General features: G+C 37.9%; 1 protein-coding gene across 4 annotated transcripts in view; it reads left to right on the top strand.

Moving 5' to 3' along the window:
- Cpeb4 (cytoplasmic polyadenylation element binding protein 4) overlaps nucleotides 1-15,177 on the top strand; it is a 58,541-nt gene that overhangs the window by 20,975 nt on the left and 22,389 nt on the right. The gene's annotated exons all lie outside the window — the stretch shown is intronic.

Below are 15,177 nucleotides of genomic sequence, written 5' to 3' on the forward strand. Positions count from 1 at the left end.
TTAACTGAAGGATTTATCAGTTTTAGCCAAGATATTTAAGGTTAATATTTCCTTTTTGATTGATAAGGTATTATTGCTTAAACTCCACTTTTATTTCGTATTCCATATAAAATTTATTCTCACTGAGATTTACTTATATCTCTTCAGCTGGTTCTGTATGGGAAATCAAAAGTGACAGAAAAAAGTTATGTGTAGATGGTCTAATCTGGTAGCATAAGGAGCTTATGGAATCATGATTTGTAAGAGGCAGCATAGCAGAATGAAAAGAACATTTAAACTCTAGATTTAAACTGTCCTCACAGCTGTGCTGATATTTGTGAGGTTTAAATGACAGCATGTGTCTGTCAAAATCAACATATTGCCTGGCTCTAGAAGACACTCAAAAATTGATGTGGCTCTCACTGGAATCTGCTAAGTGTTTCATCATGTTCATTACTTGAAGAGGCCTGCTTCAGTTTAAGTTTCGGTAGTAAATAAGCTTCACATTTTTTTTCTTCAAAAAAGCAAGGAGGAATCTATAGATGAAGGCATGCCCTAAAATGCCAGTTTATAATTCTGCTTGGCTCTTAAAAAGTCCTGAACATTGTGTCAATGCAGTCTTCACCAGTAGAACAGCAGCTCTGTCCAGGGCGGTACTTCATCTCCTGTGAGCGCTTCTCTGAACTGAATAGTGAGTCTGTCTTCAGATGTTGTTTAACAGTGATCATTACCTTTTAACACCTTGAAAACAATTCACTGTCCTCTAAATCAGGTACTAAGTCCTCTGGCTAACCCATGTGTAAGTCATCTGCCTAGTGCTCCTTCCTCAGAAACAAGAGAGCAGAAAATCACCTTTCGTTCTGTGAGAGCATCATACCTCTTAGAAAATGTAAAATTTAACTTGAGATTAGTGCTAAGATTTAATCATACAAAGACAAATTTTTTATTTGGGCTAATTTTGAAATAAAGTAATTTCATAGAATATGAATAACCTCATTTATTTTATCTCTTATCTGTGGTTCCTCATAGATGTGTCTGTGTTTAAATCATAAAGCCTAAAATTAATTTTGGAATGACAGCATGAGTCATTGTTGTAGCATATATTAGTTTAAATGAGAAAAAATATAAAGGAGAATTTGCATTTTCCATTTGGGAAAATATTTTCTTTATACAGGGCCTTAAATTTTTTATTTTTTGCTATCAGCGAATATAATACTTGGTATATCTAGGGGCCTTCAAAGATAGGTTTTGAATTTTCTTATGAATGTGTTGATTCTAGCTGATTTCTTTGAACTTTTAACAGATGTTCAAGAGGAGGACATAACCTTCATTTGATCATGAATATCAGAGCTTTTGTAATTCAAAATAATTTTTTAAATGTTGTTTTAAAAGAATTTTTAAGTTGCTGTCATTTGCTCCCTGGCAGGGGCTCAGCTGTCTGGGGGAGAAAAAGGGACCTCCCTGTTCTTTATCTTTGTGTCATCGCTGAGGTCAGCTGGCAAGTCCTTATGTTATTTTTATCCTGGAAACTGTGTATTGCCTTCTCCAGAACCAGTGCCAGTGACAATCCACAGAAGCTTGTCCCCAGAGACCAATTTTGTTTTCTTTCCTCCACACCCAGACTCATGTGCCAAGAGCCTGAGCCTTTGAGTTTTGATCTCCCCACGTGGCACCTTGAGCATGACTATAATGCTATTAGATAATCAGAACGGAGCCGTGCTCACCTGTTTGTATGTTCTGGTGATTGTTTGGGGAATACTAATGCTCACTTTTTTTTTCTTGCACATGACATTAGCAATTATTATTTAGAAATGGAGCAGCAGATTGAAGCCAAACCTTAGCACAGCTGTTTTCAGCCTTCTGAAGCACAGGTTGGACACATGAAGTAGTCATGAAATGTGTTCTCATATGTGTATAGTAGGAAAGACCTGGCAGTCAGGGAACTCCCCCACCCCAGTGTGTGCAAGGAATTAAGGAAAGTAGGAATAAAGTAGGAAGTAGTTTATGGAATGGAGTCAGATGTGTTGGCTAAAGACAAAATTAGTACTTAAAATGTGTAGAACAATTCCATTTCATGTTAGTGGTTGAATATTTTAAATCTAATATATAAAATCAATTTAATATCCAGTATGCTTCATTTCACTAGAAAGTCAAATTGACAGCAAGATTACTGCAGGAGCAAATGCAGTCCATACGTCATTGCAACACTGCAAGTGTTTTTGAGATAGTAACTAAACTATGAGTCAGTATCATATTTTGCCTCTGAATGTAATGAAAATGGAGTCCTTTGCATTGTTTTAGAGTAAACCTCGCTTTCAATTTTTGGAAGGAATGGGACTTGACATACTTACCACCAATGATTCCTATGTGTCTGGCATGAAATGCTAAATCTACATGTAAGCAATAATAATTGTTTGTAGTGCCCGTTTACATATCTCTTCATGCCTAAGGAGCCTGTTAGATATACATGTGATGAGCTCATAGTATACTGTTAAACATGTTTCTGCCTCACTTGCTTCATACATTCATCTCATAAGGATTTATTTTAAGAACTGTGGATTTAATATAGGAGTCTTCTACATTTTAATTCCCTATTGCTTATGGTGTTGTGACCTTCTACTTTAAACATTTTTGATGTTTTCTCCTTCTTTATATATAAAATTTCAGGGTCTCTCCCCTACTGGTTTCATCACTGCACTTTTTAAAAAAAAAAACAAAAGGCTTAAATGTGTGGGCAAGGGGTGATTCCATCTGTGCCTCTTTGTTGCTGAGGAAAAGAATTTATAATGATCTCCTTAGAAGACAATCATGAAATTCAGTTGAAATTTAGTGCACAAAACTTGCTTCATTAATTTCATAAGATTTTTTTATGTCTTTATGAAAGAGTGATGGTTAGGATAATTATGTAAATTCTTTATCTTTCTTATTGGGAGAAAATAAATTTAGTGCTACCTTTGGGAAAAGCTTAAATAATAACTGGAAAACTTTTATATACAGTTGCCTCAATATTCTTATTATTCAAATTGTAATCACTTAGTTCTCTATTTTAGAGAACAGATGGTATATACTGGTATGTCGAAGCCTCAGACTTAATTTCATATAGGTACTGACTCTGCAGCATTAGAGAACTGTAGACTACCTGAGAGCAGTTGAACGAGGACTACAATTGGTCATTTATTTGTGTGATGTGTTATAAACCTGAAATAGTTTGGCCATAAACAAAAATTTCAAAAATTAAAGGAGTTCCCATAAAACAGGGTGTGGCTTTAACATTATAGTGCTTAATTTCCAGTTAGAAATGTGGGGGGCGGGGCTTGTGGGGGGTATAGTATTTGGCCCTTTTCTATTTAAATATGTTGGCCTCTGTCTATATGAAGACAAAGTGAAGATAGCACCCTAATTTCTACCAACTATTTAAAGGATTAGATACTTTCTTTAAGGAGCATATAATAGACAAGATACAAACTGCTTGAAGAACCAAAAAGAACAGTGCAAAACACAACTAATTTATCTTGGATTCATAAACAAATTTCTCCTCCCAATTAAATTACTATTTATGTTATCTAGTGTCTTCTGGGAAATTGGGGGAATCGTAAATATTACATGTTTTTAGAATTCAGACTTAGCCAAGCAGCTTCCCTGCTTATGGGACTCAACCTTCCTGAGAACACTGCTTTCTTCTTGTCCTCTTTGGACGATACCAAATAACTCAAAGCAGCTGAGCAGGGGAGTGGTTGAGGTTCCAAAGTAGAAAATTGCCTTACTTCTAAAAGTCTCTTGTGTAATGGAGTGAGAGACATAGTAAGGAGTATAATTTCAACTAGACTACAATTAACTGTGTGTGTGGCTGTTTTGAAATGAAGGGTGTTTCCTCTCCTGCACTCTCCCTTTCCTAGCTGGGGACGTGGAACATCCTGAATAGCCTTCTCTTCCGTTGGTGGTGCCTAAGGACAGGGCCTCAGCTGTGTGTGGGGGCAACATCACCGTGAGGAAGAGGAGGTGGGTGGGTTTCTTTGGATCACTGCTGGGGAAGGGCCTGCTGCACTGTTTTCAGGGTTACTTCTAATCAGGATTTACTGAATACCTCAAGCCCTGTATCAGCAGAGGTAGCCTTTGAACATGCTGGTATAATCTTTCATTCAGATTTAAGGATTGCTAATATTGTTTCTGTCTTTAAAATAAGAAGAAAAAACCTAGGGGAGGAGAGAATCGATAATTGCCTAGGAGAGAGGAAAATGTGATTTTGAACGTTGATTTTTCTGGTAGAATTGAATTGGTGTCATCGCCGCTGTGCCTCTGAACTGAACCACAGTTGCACAGAGCACACATTCTGTTTACCCCTCAGATCCACTCTCCTCTGTCCCATACATCTGTGGTAGAAGATGTACCATACATCTATGATAGAATACTTGGCACTTATTTCTATTCTGAAAATCTCATAAGCAGATGTCATAGAGCAAGAATTTATCTTATGTCATCCATGATGTGAGGTCATAATTGCTTGAGCATTCCCCTTATTTTTATTCTTGAACACTGAGCCCAGAGAATCCTAATTTGAAAATTGAGTGGTCACAATCATCTTAAAACATTGGTGCAACTCTGATTTTACATGGGTGGCAGGTGAGGGTAGAGGGCTGGGGGCGCGGGGAAGTCATATTAAACCTTTTATGTTATTAAAAGGTTAATGATCCTGAGCATTTTCAAAAAGATTCATTTACCTTATAACATTGTTCTTTTCAGTTTCACTAAGGCTCCTATATCCTATGGCTGTTGTGACTTAATTTTGTTTGACATACAGAGGGGCAGTGAAGGGGGAAGGATTGCTAAAGGCATAAACACAAATTTGGTAAACACTTTTGAGATAAGTACTAGTAAGGTAACATATTGGCAGATAATTTCCTTTACAGTTTTACACTATTATCTTAAGTAGTAGGTGCAGCTTATATAAGCATGGATTTACCAGATGATTGTCAAAAATAGTAATAGTCTCCATTTACAAGTGAAAGCTGAGTGACATTTTGAAGTTTTCCGGCATTGTCAGCAGTTTATGAGTGATAAATATTGGAGACTCCCACTATGTAAAAGAGAAAGAGGCTCAGAATCACAGAGCTCCATGCTGCTGTCACCTCCTATCCATGTTAATGTGTGTGTTGTACATCTTTTGATAGCATCACTTATTTTTCTATTTTTTTCTTCTCCAAAGTTTCTATGGAACTTTTATATGGAGGTATTCTTGCTAGCTCATTTCCTGACAGCTTCTAAAATAATCATGTATGCAAATGCCTATTTAATAAGTGCTTTGTTGTCTCTAATGGTCCTCAGACCTTGATCATGTTGTGTAGTCCTGGCCTATGTTATTGGGGGGCCTTTGGCAAAGGGAACCAGTTGCCTGGTTCATACCTGTCATAAAGACATCCTGATTCCTTTTGCAGTTAACTTAGCTGCAGCAAGAAAAGAACAATCTAGTGTGGGAAGAAATGACTTCCCGAATTCAGATCTGAACCCTTGTAAAAAGCCATTAGTGGTCACAAGTCCACCTGTTAACCCCCATACTGCAGGGTGTGGAGAAAGAGATTGCTTGGCTTTGTTGGCCTTCAGTTTAGCTTCAGGTTCAGAAAGAGACTGGTCTTAGAAGAATAAGGCAGGAGAATGAACAGGACACCTGATGTCCTTGTCTGGCCTCTGTGTAAGCACCACCTGCATTCACACTACATTAACACACACACACACACACACACACACACACACATACAATGCACTCATATTCATGCATGAAATTTAAAAAAAATTCCTGATCTTCATGGAATATTTAACTGAATATCATGTGCAGTTAATTATCAGTTATTTGTGTCTTTTTTATTTCATGGTGCCCACGTACTCAGTACTAAAACTTAGAAAGAAAGAAAGCAACCAGCAACAAAACCAATGAATTTATTGCTGTTTAACAGCACAATTTGAATAAACTTAACTAGTTTTAAGCTAGTTACTACTTTGAAAAAGTAAAATACATTGAGATGGCAATGCTGCCTCTTGAGCTTCTTTTTTCTAATTGGCTGGTTCTGGATTCAGTCCACAGTAGTACACCCAATTCTAAAAACTGGACTTTGTTTTATTCTGAGTTATACCTGGTAAGCAGCCCATTAAGAACATTAGTCAGACTCTAAAGAGAGCTTAGAGGTGTGGATGCCAGTTGCTATCCATCAGAAAAGAGGTCAGCCAATTAGAAGACCCCTTATTTAGTACCTGAGAAACTAGCAATGCAGTGCAAATCTTTGTTCTAGAGAACAGTCATGACTAATAGTAGTTTAACTTGAAACAAGTCTTACAGTGTCTACTGGCTGTAGAATTCCAAATAATAAATATCTGGCATGATTGAATAAATAGAGGTGTTTAAGCCAATTGAACCCGCCCCAATGATCAGATATTAAGAAATAATAAGAAACACGTTTGAGATTGTGTTCAGACCTGGCTCTCTGTTTACAAGTTGGTGGCTTTCATCTAGACCTCACCTATAAATGAAAGGGTGGAAGCTAACAATATTTAAATTGCCATCAGCAGTTTTACACACTAACTTAGAAGATTTGACAGTGTTTAGTATTGAGTAGCTTGCAGGAAGAATATAATCAAAAACCAGTTGGGGTTAAATCAGTTATATGAAGGTTTTCCCTTAAGCGGTTGTTTAAATGTGATCTCATGGAAGGTTTCTGTTCGGCACTTATGTACCATGGATCTCTTTAGCCATGGGGTTATTTGATGGAGTCTGTGAATTCATTAATGACCAAGTATACTAGTTCAATGAAAATATGTCACTTTCTGTATGGTTGCTTTTCTATTGTTGTGATAAAACACCGAGATCAAAGCAACTTGTAGAACAGTGGATCTCAACCTGTGGATCATGACCATCAAAAAGCACATATTTCTGATATTCTTATACTCTGGGACACTGCTCAGTAGCAATTACAGTTAGGAAGTAGCAACAAAAATAATTTTATGGTTGGGGATCACCACAACATGAGGAACTGTATTAAAGCCTTGCCACATTAGGCAGGTTGAGAACCACTGAGCTGGAAGGAAGGGTTAATTTGGGCTTTTGCTTCCAGAGGATTAGAGTCCATGATGGTAGCGGGAACAGCTAAGAGCTTACATCTCAAACCATAAGCAGGAAGCAGAAAGCACACTGGGAATGGCACAAGGCTATTAAACCTTGAAGCCCATTTCCAGTGACTGACACACCTCCTCTAACCTCAGCCTCCCTACACAGCTCTCCCAACTGGAGACCAAACATTGAAATGTCTGAGCCTATGGTGGACATTCTCATTCAAATCACCACACTTGCATATGCATTGCTGCTTTCCAGAAGCATGTGAATGCTGATATAATGCAATTAAATTACATTTAAAGATGTTGCTGAGTTCTTACTGTTACTAAGGTGTTAGTTGTTTTGTTTGTATTTTCTGGGTCTTTGTTATCATGTAGTGAAGCCACTATGAAATAGGATATGATATGCCGGGCTGTGGTGGCGCACGCCTTTAATCCCAGCACTTGGAAGGCAGAAGCAGGCGGATCTCTGTGAGTTCGAGACCAGCCTGGTCTACAAGAGCTAGTTCCAGGATAGGCTCCAAAACCACAGAGAAACCCTGTCTCGAAAAACCAAAAAAAAAAAAAAAAAAAGATACAGAAATAGGATATGATATAGTTCTAGAGAACTTCTTTAATTGTTCTGCTTTATGCTTCTGCTGTTAGGATGTTCCCTGGTATTATAGTATTATAAAGGAATAATAACTAGAGGAAGAAGTAAGGAGAATGAAAATGCATAGGTCACTTACTTTCTATTGTCATCTCCAGCAAATAGTATTTTGGAGCTTCATTTCTATATTTGAAACTGTATTTGTCATTTGAGAAGGGACTAGCAGAATAGGGACACTCTGGCATGATGTGGCATAGCCATATGGCTCGGAGGTACCTTTCACTGAGCTCCTGCCTTTATTCTAGCTCCCCAAAGATTGCACATGTCCATATTCTGTAAGGTACCCTTTCACTGTATGTTTCTTCTTGGAAGTAAGCTAGATTCTCCATGGACACCAGTATTGACATGCACATCCAAGCGGAAGGGCACTACCGGCACTTCTTTTTCATTCTCTGCTCTTTGGAGAATTGACTCCAACCTAAATCCTCACAGAAACTTTTTCTTTGAATTTTGTGATCTCTATTTTATAATCAAAAACAGGTAAAGCCCAGATAGGTAAAACAACTTTTGTAAAGTTACTCTGCTTCCCAGTAAGGGAGAGATGGTCAACATGGGAAACCTGGAAGCCTCTTGCCTCGAATTCAGTGGCTCAGGCATTTGTTTTGTGGCCACCAAGAAAGAAACAAAAATGTAACAAGATAGAAGCAATTATGGCTTTGCATGCTTCCATGGGGTAGGCATTAATATTTCCTAGCTTCAGTTTAGGCATTCAATTTAAAATTTGTATTTTAGCATGATTCATGATGAATTTCTATAGAAGGAGTGTGGTCCTCACTCTGTCTGACTTTCTGTTACAGAGTGGAGACTGGTGTTCTGTCTAGTCTCTGACCCATGACTCTGATTCCTCAGGCTGTTCTGGAGCTTATATAAGCAGCCTGTTAACACCTCAGGTGACTCACTCAGGCCTATGAGTTTCCCTTCCCACCCACTTGTTTGTCTGTTTTTATACTTTTCTAACCATTAGATTGCCCCCTCCCCTCCGTTTTAACCAACTATGGCTGATTTAATTTGGACAAAAAAATATGCCTTTTTTTTTAACTTAAATTTTTGTCATTAATCACTGGTATCATAACATCCTCTTAAGGCAAGTTATCCTGTTGCTAGTCTTCTCATTGCAGCAGCCGGAGCAAAAGGCTTCTGGCGAGGGTAAAAATAGCTTTCCTGCTTGCTGGCTTGTTGTTAGCTTTCCTGGCAGTCGGAAATCTTTTGAATTCCTTAATTAGGTCAGCTTCTTGGTAGCTCTCTGCAGACATTCCCTTCTGCCTGGAATTCTTAGTTGCTTTTAGACCTTGCAAGTTTACAGCTGCCTTGAATTACAGTCAGGTAGTCTTTCATTCTGTAGAAATGTGTTCCTTTGACTTTTACAATCTGTTTTCCACTGTCCTATTAGAATTTAAAATTTAAATTTGAGCTTTTGGTACAAAAAGAAGGTGCCCCTTGTTTTTATTAACACTGGAAACTTAAGGTAAGTTTTGAAGTTTCCCTTTTTCCTAAAATCCTTCTGCTACTGTGCTAGTTATAACAAAAGTCAGGCGCTTGAGTTTTTGTCTTCTCTCTTTTCTCAGAAAAGAATTACTTCCTGTTTTTAGCCAAAGATACTAGCAAATTTCCGTTTATCTGAAGCCAAAAGATTCCCTACTTTTACTACTGCCTTCACCAGAATTCCAGTGTAGTTCTTGTTAGCCGGCAGAAACCCCTGCTCCCTTTCTCTCACAGGTGGAAAATGGCTGCTTATCTTTGGCTGTTGTTGAAGAGGGGAAAGGAATTGCTGTTAATCGCTGAACCACTACATAGGGGCAGAGGGGTCTTATCACTCTACAGAGGTTATTTTAGGACTAACCCATAATGCCTATAAATGGAAATAAGGACGTCTGTGTCCCTAATATTCAGCAATATGAAACAAATTTCAATGCAAAACTATGATTTTACCCTTTTTCCTGTATCCTTCAAGGCAGAGAGACATTACCACTTGCTGGCTTTATTTCTTTCATTCATCCAGCAGCTGATTATTGAGTATTTTTCTGTGCTCAGGCTCTGGAATACAAGACTCAAAGTCTGTTTTCCAAGAGTTTTGCTATCATACAGGAAGTTAGCTTAAAAAGGAGTGTGACAATTAATTTTAATTGTCAGCCTGACACAAACAAAATCACCTGTGAAGGGAGAGCCAATGAGGAATTACCTAGTTTGGCCTGTGAGGGATTATGTTACTTGAGATACCAGAAGTGGGAAGGCCCATCCTAAATGTGGGTGAGACCATTTTAAATGGTCTAGGCCCTGGACTGAGTGACTAGGAGAGCTAGCTGAGCACTGGGAAGCATGCATGCTTTCATTCTCTGACTGCTCTCAACTGTGGATGTTCTTCAACTTCCTGCTATCTTGATTTCTCCACAACAATGGCTTATAACCTAGAATTAAGAGCAAGTAAATCCTTTCTTCCCTAAGTTCTTGTCTGAAGTGTTTTATGACAGCCACAGGAAATGAAACTAAGACACACAGTAACATGGTATGAGAGGTGTTGTGGACCACACAGGGTTATCTGAACAGAGTTTGGTAGAGGGAATGGAGTTAGAATTTGAGTGGTGAGACATTGGGACTCAGAGAAGAGAGGGGGCATTCCACAGATAAGGTACCCTGGAAGTAGAGGTTATGAGTTAGCAGGTCTGAATGCCTGGTGGATCTAGTAAGAGGGCAGACAGGAAAGAATACAAATGTAAGGATTTTTTTCTGGCTTTCACCCAGCCACATTCATCGCATAGAGGGCTTTTGTTTAGCTTGAACTCTGTGTGTATATAGCGGGTTTTAAATGTGTCTTCAGAAAAGAGCAAGAGTCTGCAGCTGGCGTCAGTGCCAGTTCTTCCTTTGTGATTTTACATAGAAATGCTATGAAGAGTTGGTTACAGGACAGAAAGATCTATCAGGAAACCGAGTAAGGTTATGGACTTTGATTGTTAAGCAGTCTTTTTATCATAAGGCATAGAGAAGAGTGAGTACACTGCATTAGGTCATACTGACATTGATTCTACCTTTATGTAAACACACAGTTGGCATCATAACCAGTGAATTTATAATGGGCCTTTAGCTTTTGTTGTATGTTCTCTAGGTGTCCACAGCACCATCTTACTACAAGAATCTGGCAGTATTAATTAAAAACGAAAAGTATGTGAAGGCCATATGTTACCTTTAATAAGTACTTGTGACAGTATAGCTTTGGTTAGTCATGAACTAAATAAAATTAATCACTCTCAGAGTTAAGAGGGATGTTCTTAATCAAACAACTACTACAGTGTATGTGTCCATATACAAATATGTATGCATATGTGTATATGGAAGGTTTTTTTTAGAGTACTTATGTTATTCTAGCTTGAGCCAGCTTAAAAAAAATTAGAATTTTATGCTACTTGGAATTGTGTAGAACCACATTGTCTATGTTCTAGACAGCAAAGCCTTTATTTCTTTTGTAACTTAGCTTGTACCTTGTCACAAATGATGACTCCGAAGAAGAGAAGGTCATACATAGCATGATATCTAACGTTAAGCATTTTCTGCTGAATCATATGTGGCAATAATACCTGGGTTTCTCATTGGAAAATAAGTTCTAATTATGAAAGTAACCTGTGCATTTATTACTAATAAACTAGAACATTGCCTGTTATCTCCTTGACAAGCTTGCTTAGTCCTAAAAGAGCATGATACACACTGTTCTTGAGAACAGTGTCCTCTTATTAACTTAAGTTCATCATTTGCTAAGTAGTGGTTCTTTCCAACTCATAGATGCCCAGGATGGACCTGTTGAGCTGGTGCCCAGACCTTTTCTAACTGTAGAATTTGTTAGTGTATTTCCCAGGGTCACACTGTATCAGTTACCTATATTTGCCTAGATTGAATCGTGTCTACAAATATAGCCTCTGCCTTTCATATGATATGTGCTAGACTCTGGCTCCAAATGCCATAGCTGCCTCCAGAGACACATCGCATTTCTGGTGATGATGTCCCTTAGGATTGCTGATCAGGTACTGTTTTTTGTATTTATATCATAGTCAATAGCAAAAGCAAAAGGATTGAATTTTAGCCATCAGGTAGGTTCACTTGCCTGAAATCCTAATGTTATCCTTTTTCCTTCAGAATTTAATTATACCAAAACATGTTCATAGATAGCTGAGTTATCAAAAAACCAGCCCAACAAAATCATAGGCACTGCACTACATCTATATTCACATAGCTCAATTATTTTTATTCTTTATTTGTGACTTACTGTTGTTTTAAGTTCAGTAGAATGAACTTATGACGTCTAAGTTTTAAATAAAAGTTTTAGTCCCAATGGACATTTATTATATATTAAAAAAAAAGATAAGAAAAGTATCCAGTAGCTGAAATGATTACATAAGACTGACTATCGCTGTGTGGCCAGAAGTAAGATTTGGTGAGCTAATTTAAAAAAGATATTTCCATTTTGGGAAAAGTGTCTTGAAAAAAACATGACCCTGAAAATATTTGATAAATCTCCTCAGAAAGCTTGTATTCTTAGTGAAAACCAAGAATAGATGTTTCTAACAGGTTAACTAATAATTGCTATACTTAAAAATAAACAAAATATCCTTTAGTAGTCCCATAAAAACATATAATAATATGATGTGATACTAAAAGCTCTCAAGCTCCAGGAAAGACATAAAAGAACCATAAGTCCCCAGTAAGTGGAAAAAGCCAATCTGATAAGGCTTGGTTCTGTGATCTCAGCCATATGATATTCTAGAAAAATAAAAGCTATAAAATTAGCATAAAGACCCAAAATTTGGGTAAAAGGACAGAATGAATAGGTGGAGTACAGAGAAATCTTAGGATAATACTCTGCAATTCTGTATCAGTAGGTGATTGTGGATTCATGTTATACATTTATCTGAACACTAAGATTGAAAGTAATAGTACTTGTGAGACACAATAACCAGTCCTTCCCTGGGAACAGGCAGTGAGACCCACTGTGGATCTATGGAAGGAATAGTCAGGACCTTAACCATGGAATAGGTAAGGGAAGTTAATGACCAATATTGACAGTCACAGAACAAAGAAGACAGAAGCCACAGAAGGGCAGTGGGGATAGCTTATAGCAGATTCAGTTTCTACATAATATGAAGCGTGTTTTGGGAGGATTTCCAGAAATTGAGAGTGATTATTACCTGTAATTATGAATGACTTTTTAGATTCATTAGTTATAGAAAGAATTTACAAATTTGGGAAAAAACATTATGAAACTTAAAAAGAAAAAAATCTCTTAATGTCACTGCTGATATTTTAAAACTGAGAGAAAGAATTCTTGATTGTTTTGGGAGGATATCACACAGGTATTGTATTGACCTCATGATTAAAGCTAGTGCTTGCCTGACCGTAAGCCTTTCACGAAGCCAAGCTAAAGCTGTGAGGGTGAGGGTCACTCTCAGTGTTCCAGCTAGGAACACTGCCACTGGCTTCCAGGGTCGTATTGTGTCTTGGGTGCAGGGTAGAGCTGCTATATTCAGAAAACTAAGGAGCAGACCATCTCTGAAAGGTCGCTCACCTTAAAGTGGGGCACACACCTGAGCAGAGCCAAATTTTTGTGTCTGTGAAGTTGGAATATTTCTCTGTCCTCAGAAAGTACCCAAAAGCTGTGTTTCTAGTGAGTCTGAACTTTGTTCAACTGGACCAGCCAGTGTGGCCATCTGTCACTTGGATTCCCTTTGTTGTTTGTAGCCTTTCTTAGCTTAAGAGACACTTTGGCTCATGTGGTACAGCCCCAGCTTCAACTACAGTGCTAACACCAAAGAAATTGGGGCAAATCCACAGAACTACAGAGACAGCTCTTCTCAACCTTTAATTTTACTAGAATCAGTGCTTCTCAGAACTTAATTTTAACCAATATAAGTGTTATATTTATGTATTGACTTCTTGATTCATCTTTAAAAATGATGATGAAAGAAAATGGTTTTGATAGCTCCTGCTAACTCATTTGCTTAGAGGGTTGCATAGCAACAAAATCTAGACATACATTTCATTAGTAAAATCAGGTGAGGATCACTCCCTGCAGTTCATGCCATGTTCCTGTTTCCAGCATCTCAAGTCTATTCTTTAAAAAAAAAGAAAGAAAAGGAAATATATATATATGTATGTATATATATATGTGTGTATATGTGTATATATATATATATATATATATATATATATAAATTGAATCCAAGCTGTAGTTTAAAGCAGTTCCAATGGCATTTACCAGAGTTGCCTACTTGACCTGTATATCAGTATAAGCCAGTATTTAGGCAGAAACTGAAATATCAAAATTAGTTTTCATTTTTCCCCCTCTCTCCATTCTTCCATTCATTCCATAAATAGAAGTAAGCTGAAATCTTAAGAGGGCAATTAATTAACCTCAGAAAGCCCCTTTATTTGATTTTAAAACAGTGGCAAAGTTTAGTCAGTTGTGGTTTTCCCTTGTGGGACCCCAGGTTTGGGGCATGGATTCATTACAGGTTCTGGCAGTAAAGGACAGCCCTCTCTTCTCATGACATGAGGTGTTTGTAAAGAAGTTCCTTTCAAAGTCACACGGTTATAACATTGAAGTTCCCTCCCAAAGAGCTGTCTGTTAGTGCTCCATGTAGGCTTGATAGGAGCTCATTAGCTCTGGCTCTTAGTCTCTGTGAACTGGGCAGTCTTGCTGGCATTCAGAGAAGGCCTGCTCCAGCCAGAAGGCTTGGCAGACACTCTGCTTCCTCTTTACTCCTCCATTGCCCATGAGACTCACAGCTCTGTATGGCCAAAATAATTCAGTGCTGACTTCTAAAGGAATCTCCGTGCTTCAGAGTCAGATAGATAGTATTCTGCTACTCCTGACTATTCAGAGAATTGGCAACCCAGCTTTTCTGCCCGTTCTTTAGATGAGCAGCAGAACTTGATGAGGGCTCTTCGCCATTTTTCTGAAGTTTGGTAAAGATGAACATGTAGGATTTGAAGGCTTAAAAATGGTGCCTCCGTGATTTTTTTTTAATAAACTTAGAGTGTACACAATATGTATTCAATAAGGATTTGTGATCTAGTTAGCTCACTTTTCATGTAGAGGCTCTTCAAAAAAACAGAAATATAATTTCTTAAAGGCAGAGAAATCCCATTGCCTTCCCTTGCGAGTCTGTAAGACAGTTCATCCAACAATTTCAGTGCTTTCACAAGTTCTTTTTTTGGGAGTAGCTCTTAAATAGTGGTTTTAGCTTCAAAATTTATGAACCATTTCAAACTTGGAAGTCAAATGACCGTGCACTTATTGAGTGCTTAGTGTGCTTGTGGTCTGTGTCAGGGCTTTGAGCTCTTTCTAAAATGTAAAAGCCAGACAAACTCTCTTCTCTACCTTCATTGTGTACCACCCAAAACCCAAATTCAAACCTGACAGCATGCCTTTACCTGCGGAAGTCTGGCTTTTTTTCTTAGAAAAAAGT

This window comes from Microtus pennsylvanicus, chromosome 11 (genome assembly GCF_037038515.1).
Source record: "Microtus pennsylvanicus isolate mMicPen1 chromosome 11, mMicPen1.hap1, whole genome shotgun sequence".
Taxonomy (NCBI): Eukaryota; Metazoa; Chordata; class Mammalia; order Rodentia; family Cricetidae; genus Microtus; species Microtus pennsylvanicus.